At 47.0% G+C, this 11,054-nt stretch overlaps 1 non-coding gene across 1 annotated transcript; it reads right to left on the minus strand.

Moving 5' to 3' along the window:
• Positions 1-9,653: 9,653 nt before the first annotated feature.
• Positions 9,654-9,802, minus strand: LOC115898945. The gene has a single exon (XR_004058588.1). It is a non-coding gene; the product is annotated as a U12 minor spliceosomal RNA (small nuclear RNA).
• Positions 9,803-11,054: the final 1,252 nt, after the last annotated feature.

Consider the following 11,054-nt stretch of genomic DNA (forward strand, 5'->3'; position numbering starts at 1 on the left):
CTCGCTAATGTTGATTGTGTTGTGAAGGGGATATGGGGTAGGGGTGTCAGAAGCTTTAAAAGGGCTGCTGCAGCCTTCCCTGGGTGTTCTGGCTATATATTGCTGTGTGACAAACACCTTAAAACTTAGTGGCTTAAAACCACAATCCAGTCTTCTCTTTCATGGCCCTGTGGGTTGACTGGGCTCAGTAAGGTGGCTCTTCTTGGGGTCTCAGGTAGTTGTAGTTAGATGGTGGCTGGGACTGGAGTCATTTAAAGGCTCAACTGGGCCGGGTGTCTAAGATGGCTTCTTCATTCACATGTCTGGCACTTCAGTCCTCTTCCATATGGCCTCTCTCCAGCAGAACAGCCTTGACTTTTTTTTTTTTTTTAGACGGAGCCTTGCTCTGTCACCCAGGCTGGAGTGGCATGATCTCTGCTCACTGCAACCTCTGCCTCCCGGGTTCAAGCAATTCTCCTGCCTCAGCCTCCAGAGTAGCTGGGACAACAGGCGCCTGCCACCACACCCAGCTAATTTTTGTATTTTTAGTAGAGACGGGGTTTCATCATGTTAGCCAGGATGGTCTCGATCTCCTGACCTAGTGATCTGCCCGCCTCGGCCTCCCAAAGTGCTGAGATTACAGGCGTGAGCCACCGTGCCCGGCCTCTTTTTTTAAGAAGGAGTTTTGCTCTTGTCACCCAGCTGGAGTACAGTGGCATGATCTCGGCTCACTGCAACCTCCACCTCCCAGGTTCAAGCAATTCTGCTGCAGCCTCCTGAGTAGCTGGGATTACAGGCGCCCACCCCATGCCCAGCTAATTTTTCTATTTTTAGTAGAGTTGGGGTTTCACCATGTTGGTCAGGCTGGTTTTCGAACTCCTGACCTTAGATCATCCACCTGCCTCAGCCTCCCAAAGTGCTGGGATTACAGGCATGAGCCACTGCACCCAGCCTAACCTCGGCTTCTTACATGATGGCTTGGGGCTCCTCTGGATGAGAGTGTGGCACATGGGAAGAAATTGTTGGCACCTATCTTTAGAGCCAGACCACCTCACTGGGACCTCCTACGTTTGAAGAGAGGCCAGGGCAACCAGGGATTAAGGTGGAGAGTGAGTGCAGGGCTTTCTGTTGCTAAGGGTGGGTGTTTTGTCTCTCCTCCCTATGTTCTCTGCTTCTCCCTGGGCTTTGGGTTTTGCCCCTGTCCTGTGTGTTGGTGAGTCTGGATGCCTGTATTCCCTTCTGCCCCAAATCTGGATGACTTCTAACTCAAGGTACGCATCTGTATGTGTGTGTATGTATGTGCACGTGTGTCTGCTTCTCACCCCCTTTCCTGTCTTTGTCTTTCTGTGTCTCGAAATCAAGAAGTCTTTTCTCCCTTACTTTCTTCCTCTGTGGAAATAGGCTGTCTCCTTGCACCAGGGTTGCTGTCTCAGTCTGGCAGATGGAGTAGGGGACTTGTTCTGGCCCTGGCTGAGTTTGTTTCTTTCAGAGGCATCTCTGTTAAGTATGGGCTTCCCTTCACCCTCCTGGCATCTCTTCCTTCCACAGCTCCCACATTCAAATCACCACCTCATGTATTCATTGCTACAATCTCTGTGCTTGTCCCTGCCTGGGGCTTCGAAGGGTATAGGAGCCTCCAGCCACTGGCTACAGGAAGAAAATCTGGCTTGCCAAATTCACCACTAGAGGCAATGCCCTACTTCTAGTTACTGGGTCTCAGGAGAGCCCAAATCCACTTACATGTGGCTGAGGCAGGAGCCATATCTGCATGAGCCTTGCTGCAAGTGAGGAAGACCCTGAGGGATTCCCCTGCCCCAGCGATGCTTTGTGGGGCCAGTCTCCCAACTCGAGTGTACCCCAAAGCAGAGAGTACTGATGTGTAAAGGGAGTACTCTCTACCCTCCCCCCTGAAGTTAGTGGGACTATGGAAGTGAAAGGGGCATGTTACCCCAGCCACCAAGTACCTGGGTATATTGGAGCAATAACCCCTATAATAAGCCTCAGCCTGGTGCCCAGAGAGCACATTCTCTCCACTCCCCCCCAGGATGTAAATTCCAGAAGGGCAGGTATTCACATATGTTCTGTTCACTTACAGCAGTGACTGGCACGGTATGTGTTTGGTAAACGTTTGGTATTGATACCTCCTGTGTGGGTGACATCCCACACCCATCCTTGCCTTCTGGCTTACACCCCCTGAAGATGAACACTTCTCATTCCCCTCTGCTCTGCCTCATCAAGCTCCAGGGCTCTCCAGAAGCCTCCATTCTGGTCAAACAAAAGGCTGCACTTAGACTTAATCCTAAAATCCAAGCCCTGGCCCCATTCTGACTACAATACTATCTTTCCCTCCCTCATCGTGACCCAGCCACACTGGCTGACTTTATAAATGATTGAATTAAAATATACATGCAGAAAAGTGCACAAAGCTCATTTACTTTTTATAAATTGGGCACACCCATATAACCAACACTTAGGTCAAGAAATATACTTTGGGAGGCAGAGGCGGACTGATGTCTTGAGCTTGGGAGTTTGAGACCAGCCTGGGCAACATGGTGAAACCTCGTCTCTACAAAAAATACAAAAATTAACGAGGCTTGATGGTCCCAGCTACTAAGGGTGTTGAGGTGGGAGGATCGCTTGAGCCTAGGAGGCAAACGTTGCAGTGAGCCGAGATCGCACCATGCCACTGCACTCCAGCCTGGGCCACAGAGTGAGACCCTGTCTCAAAATCAAACAAAAATCACAACATGGCAAACCCCAGAAGCTCCCTTCAGGTCTTCCCTCTTCCCCACCAAAGGTAGCCATTCTCCTGACTTCTAACAATGTTAGGTTACTTTGGTCTGGTTTTGTGTCCAGTTTCTTTCATTCTGCACAATGTTTGTGAGACTGATCAACATCATCACATACGTGAGTAGTTAGTTCATCCTCATTGCTGTAGTCTATTTCATTGTATGAACAGACCAGACTTTAGCCATTCTTACGTTGCTGAGCATTTGAGTTGTTTTATAATTTGGGGCTATTAAGAATTTTGTTTTCTTCTGAGACAGAGTCTTGCTCTGTCGCTCAGGCTGGAGTACAGTGGTGTGATCTTTGCTCACTGCAACCTCCACCTCCCGGGTTCGAGCAATTCTCGTGTCTCAGCCTCCTGAGTAGCTGGGGTTGCAGGCGTGAGCCACCAGGCCCTGCTAATTTTTGTATTTGTAGTAGAGATAGGGTTTCACCAGGTTGGCCAGGCTGGTCTTGAACCCCTGACCTTAAGTGATCCACCTGCCTTGGCCTCCCAAAGTGCTGGGATTACAGGGGTGAGCCACTGTGCCTGGCTAAGAATAATTCCGTGAACATTCTTGTACACATCTTTTGATAGACATATGCACTCATTTCTTGGGTATATACCTAGGAATGGAATTGCTAAGTCATTGGGTAGACATGTGACCAATCAGCTTCAGTAAATCATGCCAATTTTCCAATCTACACTTTCCTAGAGGTGACTCCCCATCATTCGGCATTTCCGGTCTTTTTCACTGTAGCCATTCTGGTGGATTACCGAACTTTTTTTTTTTTCTTTTCTTGAGACAGGGTCTTGCTCTGCTGCCCAGGCTGGAATGCAGTGCACGATCTCGGGTCACTGCAACCTCCTTCTCCCGTGTTCAAACGATTCTCCTGCCTCAGCTTCCTGAGTAGCTGGAACTACAGGCACCCACCAAGATTTTGTTTGTATTTTTTTTTTTTTAGTAGAGACGGGGTTTCACCATGTTGGTCAGGCTGGGGATGGCTGACTTTTTTTTTGTTTTTGTTTTTGTTTTTTTTTTTTTTTTTGAGACGGAGTCTCGCTCTGTCACCCAAGCTGGAGTGCACTGGCCAGATCTCAGCTCACTGCAAGCTCCGCCTCCTGGGTTCACGCCATTCTCCTGCCTCAGCCTCCCGAGTAGCTGGGACTACAGGCGCCCGCCACCTCGCCCGGCTAGTTTTTTGTATTTTTTAGTAGAGACGGGGTTTCACCATGTTAGCCAGGATGGTCTCGATCTGCTGACCTTGTGATCCGCCCGCCTCGGCCTCCCAAAGTGCTGGGATTACAGGCTTGAGCCACCGCGCCCGGCCGGCTGACCTTTTAAGGACCACATTGGGATGAAGAGGGAGGGACTGCTTACTGAGTGCCAAGCCCCAACAGTGTGCCCCAACAGTGTGCCAGGCACTGGTGGATATCAGGGTCCCTGCCCTTAGGAATTTCCCAGGATGAGGGCGGAGGCGGGTGGGGGTGGTCAGAGACCTTAACACAATGTTTTCTCCCTGCTGTTCGACCCCAGGGACCTTTGAACTTTCATATTTTGGACGCAACTTTGTTCTGCCAACATAACAGATACCAGCCTCCTTTATCCTTCAATCTAATATGACATTACCCAGAAAATAAAAATAGAACATCTTACCAGATTCACAGTGACTATTACCAATAAATGTAAGCACCACAGAATAAACTGACAGCAGCCAAAACTGTGAACTTGAAACTGTATTGAGGGAAAAATTGATGGAAGTTTTTGATGTTCTCAACAAAATGTGGACCTGCAAATTTTGATCCTGAAATATTAGACTCAATGGAAACTGTCCACAAACAAAGCTCAGAATGACAGGAGGTATTCATTCAACAAATATTTATTGAAGTGCCTACAGGACCCCAGGCACTCTTTCTGTTGTTTTGTTTTTATTTTTGTTTTGAGATAGGGTCTTTCTCTGTTGCTCAGGCTGGAGTGCAGTGGCATGACCATGGCTAACTGCAGCCTGGACCCTGGACTCAAGCGATCCCTTCTGCCCAGGCACTGTTATAGGCAAAGGGGATACAGCAGGGAACAAAAGATTTAAAAATGCCCGCCCTCATGGAGCCTGTATTACAGCTAGGAGAGACAGAAAATAAACAGCACAATTAGTTTGTATATTATATGTATGTAGGGAAGTGGTAAGTATGGATTAAATTAAAAATAAATCCAGGGGCTGGGTGCAGTGGCTCACACCTGTAATCTCAGCACTTTGGGAGGCTGAGGTGGGCAGATCATTTGAGGCCAGGAGCCTGAGGCCAGCCTGGGCAACTGGGCAACAGGGCGAAACCCTGTCCCTACTAAAAATATAAAAATTAGCTGGGCATGGTGTCACACGCCTGTAATTCCAGCTACTCGGAAGGCTGAGATGGAGAGTCACTGGAGCCCGGGAGGCGAAGGTTGCAGTGAGCTGAGATCGGGCCACTGCACTCCAGCCCGGGTGACCAAGCAAGACCCTATCCCAAAAATAAATAAATAAATAAATAAATAAATAAATAAATAAATAAATAAATAAATAAATAAATCTGGTAAGGGGGTGTCAGGGGGTTGGGGGGAGGGGAAACCTGAATTTAAATAGGGTAGTCAGCAAAGTTGATTACTTGAGGGAAAAAATGTGAAGGAAGCCAGAGATGAACACACAGATGCAAGAGCATTTCTGGCAGAAGGAACAATCGGTACCAAGTTCCAGAAGCAAGAATGTGCCTGAGATGGTCAATGAGCAGCCTGAGGCCAAGGAGCTATCTGAGGGAAGCTGTTACTGCTTGAATTTGACACAGATAAGAGAATCAATATATGGATTAAATCATTATTGTAAAAATTAACCAGAAAATGATCACAGTGAAAATAACTTGAGAGAAATGAAAACACCCAAAACTGGTTTTGGGTTAACTGCACCACCGCATGGCATTGATCAAGGAATTAAACTGGCTCAGGAGAATTCACTCCGGTTCAAAGTTGCTCAGTAAAAATTCACCTGAGTTGAGTTGGTCTAATTCCAATTTTATTTTTTCTTTTTTATTTTTTAATTTATTTTTTTTGAGATAGAGTCTTGCTCTGTCACCAGGCTGGAGCGCAGTGGCGTGATCTCAGCTCACTGTAATGTCACTGTAATGCCTCCCAGGTTCAAGTGATTCTCCTGCCTCAGCCTCCGGAGTAGCTGGGACTACAGGTGCACACCACCACACCCAGCTAATTTTTGTGTTTTTAGTAGAGACAGTTTCACCATGTTGGCCAGGATGGTCTCGATCTCTTGACCTTGTGATCTGCCCGCCTCAGCCTCCAAAAGTGTTGGGATTACAGGCGTGAACCACCGCCCCCGGCCTTTTTTTTTTTTTTGAGATGGAGTCTCGCTTTGTCGCCCGGGCTGGAGTACAGTGGCATGATCTTGGCTCACTGCAACCTCCACCTCCCAAGTTCAAGCGATTCTTGTGCCTCAGCTGCCAAAGTAGCTGGGACTACAGTCGTGCACCACCATGCCTGGCTAATTTTTTGTATTTTTAGTAGGGACAGGGTTTTACCATGTTGCCCAGGCTGGTCTCAAACTCCTGGGCTCAAGCGATCCACCCGCCTTGGCCTCCCGAAGTGCTGGGATTACAGGTGTGAGCCACACCTGTAGACCGGCCTTAATTCCAACTAAATTAAATTAAATTAATTAATTAATTTTTGAGACAGAGTCTCACTCTGTCGCCCAGGCTGGAGTGCAGTGGTGCGATCTTGGCTCACTGCAACCTCTGCCTTCTGAGTCCAAGTGATTCTTGTGCCTCAGCCTCCTGAGTAGCTGGGACTACAGCTGAGCACCATTATGCAGGGCTGATTTTTGTATTTTTAGTAGAAACTAGGTTTCACCATGTTGGCCAGGCTGGTCTAAAACTCCTGACCTCAAGTGATCCACCCGTCTCAGCCTCCCAAAGAGCTGGGATTACAGGCTTGAGCCACTGTGCCCGGTCTGATTCCAATTTTAAATGTTAGTATTCGTAAGCAGGGCCAATACTTTAGAGGTCACTTGCATGTGAGTCAGAGGGGTGAATCCAGGGCCAGTTGAAGGCACAGGATCCAGGCAAAGCAGCTGGGAATCAACAACCATTACCTACCTATACATAAGTGTGAAGAAGGATTCATTTGCCCATTCAATCATTTATTCATTCATCTCACAAATATTGATCAAGTGCCTACTATGTGACAGGGATACAGCAGTGAATGAAACAGGCAAAAATTCCTGCCCTCTTGGAGCTTTCTTCCAGCGCAGGGGACAGGTAATAAATTTAAAGAACAATTAACAATTTGGAGTAATGATAATAGCTAAATAGGTAAAATATAGGCCAGGCGCCATGGCTCATGCGTGTAATCCCAGAACTTTGGGAGGCTGAGGGGTGCAGATCCCTTGAGCTCAGGAGTTCAAGACCAGCCTGGGCAACATGGCGAGACCCCCATTTCTACTAAAAATACAAAAAATTAGCCGAGCATGGTGGCATGTGCCTGTGGTCCCAGCTACTCAGGAGGCTGAGGTGGGAGGATCACAGAGGTCTAGGCTGCAGGAAGCTGAGATTGTGCCACTGCACTCCAGCCTGGGCGACAGAGTGAGACCCTACCTTAAAAAAAAAAAAAGTAAAATACATAATATGATAGTGATATATGTTGAGGACAAAAATGAAGCAGGGAAGAATATGGTGAGTATTTGTGTGTGTATGTGTTTGTATGTGAACGCACAGCTGTAGTCCTAGCTACTGAGGCAGGAGGATTCCTTGAGCCCAGGAAGTCAAGGCTGCAGTCAGCTATGATCCCTGCCACTGTATTCTACCCTGGGCAACAGAGCAAGACCCCCATCTCTTAAAAAAAAAATTAAATTTAAAAATGACGTTTGATGAAGACCTGAGGGAAGTGTCCAATTGAAGAGAGAACTTTGAAAGAGTAAGACTTTCAAGACAGTCTAACACAGGGGTTAGGGGAAAGTCTGCTGGAGCCATACTGCCTTTGTTCAAATCCCAGTTTCCTCCATACTAAATGTGTGACCTCATACTCCTATTTTCCCCCTCTATAAACTGGGGCTAATTATATTAACTACTTTGTAAGGATATTGAGAGGATTAATCTGAGTGCTTACAACGCTGTTTGACACAGATTAACTGTTTGTAAACATAGGCTGGCTGAATGAATTAATCTTCATATTAATACTGTAATCATGGAAGTTTTTAAATTAAAAAAAAAAACTTCTTCAAAAATGAGATTGTGGTACAATGGCTTGGGGAACGTTCAAATTGTGGACCCCAAGATGGAAGGTGGTTTTGGAACCCTGGCAGTCACTACTTCGAGGTTTTGGCTCTGTTATTGAAAGTGGTGGGGCAGGATGTATTGGCTCACGCCTATAATCCCAGCACTTTGATAGGCCAAGGCGGGTAGATTGATTGAGCTCAGGAGTTCGAGACCAGCCTGGGCAACATGGCAAAACCTCATCTCTGAAAACTTTAAAAATTACCCAGGTGGTAGCGCACACCTGTGGTTCCAGTTACTTGGGAGGCTGAGGTGGAAGGATTGCTTGGGCCCGGGAGTTCGAGGCTGCAGTGAGCCGTGATTGTGCCACTGTACTCCAGCCTGGGCGACACAGTGAGACCCTGTTTCAAAAATAAAAAAATTGGTGGTATATATTTACTTATTTATTTAGCTATTGTCATTACCCAAAATTATTTGTTCTTTTTTTTAAAAAAAATTTTTTTTGGTCGGGTGCGGTGGCTCACGCCTGTAATCCCAGCACTTTGGGAGGCCAAGGAGGGTGGATCACCTGAGGTCAGGAGTTCAAGACCAGCCTGACCAACATGCAGAAGCCCCGTCTCTACTAAAAATAGAAAAAATTAGCCAGGCGTGGTGGTGGCACATGCCTGTAATCCCAGCTACTCAGGAGGCTGAGGCAGGAGAATTGCTTGAACCTGGGAGGCGGAGGTTGTAGTGAGCCAAGATCGTGCCATTGCTCTCCAGCCTGGGTAACAAGAGCGAAACTCTGTCTCAAAAAAAACAATTTTTTTTTGGTCAGTCTTGTCTTTTTATTTTCTTTCCAACTCCTTCACCTCCTTCAAGTCGTTGGTAAACATCAACTTCTCAAGGTGGACTTCCCTTATTTAAAATTCCAATCCCCTTTTATTACTCACTCTTCAAATTTTTTCCCTCCATATCACACACAAACTGCATTAGGCATGGTGTCCTTTTAGTTATGGTCATGGTACTGGGAATTTTTTTATTTTTTTAAATTTTTTAGACAGGGTCTCGCTCTGTCACCCAGGTTGGAGTGCAGTGGCACGATCTCAGCTCACTGCAACATCTGCCTCCGGGGTTCAAGTGATTCTCATGCCTTAGCCTCCCAAGCAGCTGGGATTACAGGTGTGTGCCAGGACACCCGCTAATTTTTGTATTTTTAGCAGAGACCGGGTTTCACCATGCTTGTCAGGCTGGTCTGGAACTCCTGACCTCAAGTGATCCGCCCACCTCGGCCTCCCAAAGTGCTAGGATTACAGGTGTAAGCCACCGCACCCGGCTCCAGTCTACTTTTTTTTTTTTTTTTTTTTTGAGACAGAGTCTTGCTCTGTTGCCCAGGCTAGAGTGCAGTGGCGTGATCTCGGATCACTGCAAGCTCCGCCTCCTGGGTTCGCGCCATTCTCCTGCCTCAGCCTCCCGAGTAGTTGGGACTACAGGCGCCCGCCACCACGCCCAGCTAATTTCTTTTTGTATTTTTAGTAGAGACGGGGTTTCACCGTGTTAGCCAGGATGGTCTCGATCTCCTGACCTCTTGATCCTCCTGCCTCGGCCTCCCAAAGTGATGGGATTACAGGCGTGAGCCACCGCGCCCGGCCCCCAGTCTATTTTTTAGGTGTAAAGGTGTCAGGCAGATCGCGATTCCCAGGCATCCCGCAAAGTAGGCTGGTCACCTTAGGGGCGACCTTTACCGCTCAAAAATTCGTCTCACATTAGCAGTGAGGATTCGGGCGTCACCTCGAATCATTATTTTCCTTACTCATAAGTTTAAGGCAAAGTACTGGGAATTTAAAAAAATAAATTAGGTTATTTTAGTGAGAGAGAAAGAGCAAGAGAGTGAGAGAGAGAGAGAGAAAGAAGAAGAGGAGGAGGAGGAAGAAAGGAAGGAAGGAAAGAAACCATTATATTTTAAATGAAGTAACTCAGGAATGGAAAAGCAAACATCGTATGTTCTCACTTTTTTGTTTTGTTTTGTTTTTTGAGATGGAGTTTCGCTCCGTCGTCCAGGCTGGAGTGCAGTGGCGTGATCTCAGTTCATTGCAATCTCTGCCTCCCAGATTTAAGCGATTCTCCTGCCTCAGCCTCCCGAGTAGCTGGGATTACAGGTGTGTACCACTAGGCCCGGCTAATTTTTGTGTTTTTAGTAGAGACAGGGTTTCGCCATGTTGGTCACGCTGGGCTGGAACTCCTGACCTCAATTGATCCACTCCCGCCTCAGCCTCCCAAAGTTCTGGTATTACAGGCGTGAGCCACCGCGCCCGCCTTGTTCTCACTTACAAGTGGGAGCTAAGCTATGAGGACCCAAAGGCATAAGAATGATACAATGGGCTCTGGGGACTTGGGGGAGGGGTGAAAAGGGGGTAAGGGGTAAAAAACTCCGTATCAGATGATGGGTGCACCAAAACTCAGAAATCACCACTAAAGGACTTTTCCATGTAACCAAACACCACCTGTTCCCCCAAAACTACTGAAATAATAACAATAAAATAAAAATAAGTAAAAAAAAAGCCCCTAAACCCATTAAGATAAGGCAGGACTGGCGGGTTGGGGCCAGATCACACAGGGGTTTGACATGTGTGTGTTTAGAAATGTATTTATTTATTTTTAGAGATGGGTTCTTGCTATATTGCCCAGGTTGGACTTGAATTCCTGGATTCAAGTAATCCTCCCACCTAAGCCCCCCGAGAAGCTGGGACTATAGGTGCATGCCACCATACCCAACTTAGACATATATTTAATTTTATGAATCAAAAGCCTTGATGCACCAAGAGTTTATCCAGAGCAGGGTGTGGAACTTGGAAAGGGTTTATAGCAGGAAAGTGACCACAGCATGAGCCCAGCTATACCATGCACCGAGTGGCCTTGGGCAAGTCGTTTATTCTCTCAGAACCCGTTTCTTCTTGTAGAAAAGGGGGATCGTGTTGGTCCCTAACTCACAGCGTGGCTGGGAGCTTTAAACAAGGCCATAAAAACAGTAAGTTCTGCCATGTGTTCAGAGCTAACGATATGTCCTAATCACTTTACATAT

This window comes from Rhinopithecus roxellana, chromosome 7 (assembly GCF_007565055.1).
Source record: "Rhinopithecus roxellana isolate Shanxi Qingling chromosome 7, ASM756505v1, whole genome shotgun sequence".
NCBI classification, from domain to species: Eukaryota; Metazoa; Chordata; class Mammalia; order Primates; family Cercopithecidae; genus Rhinopithecus; species Rhinopithecus roxellana.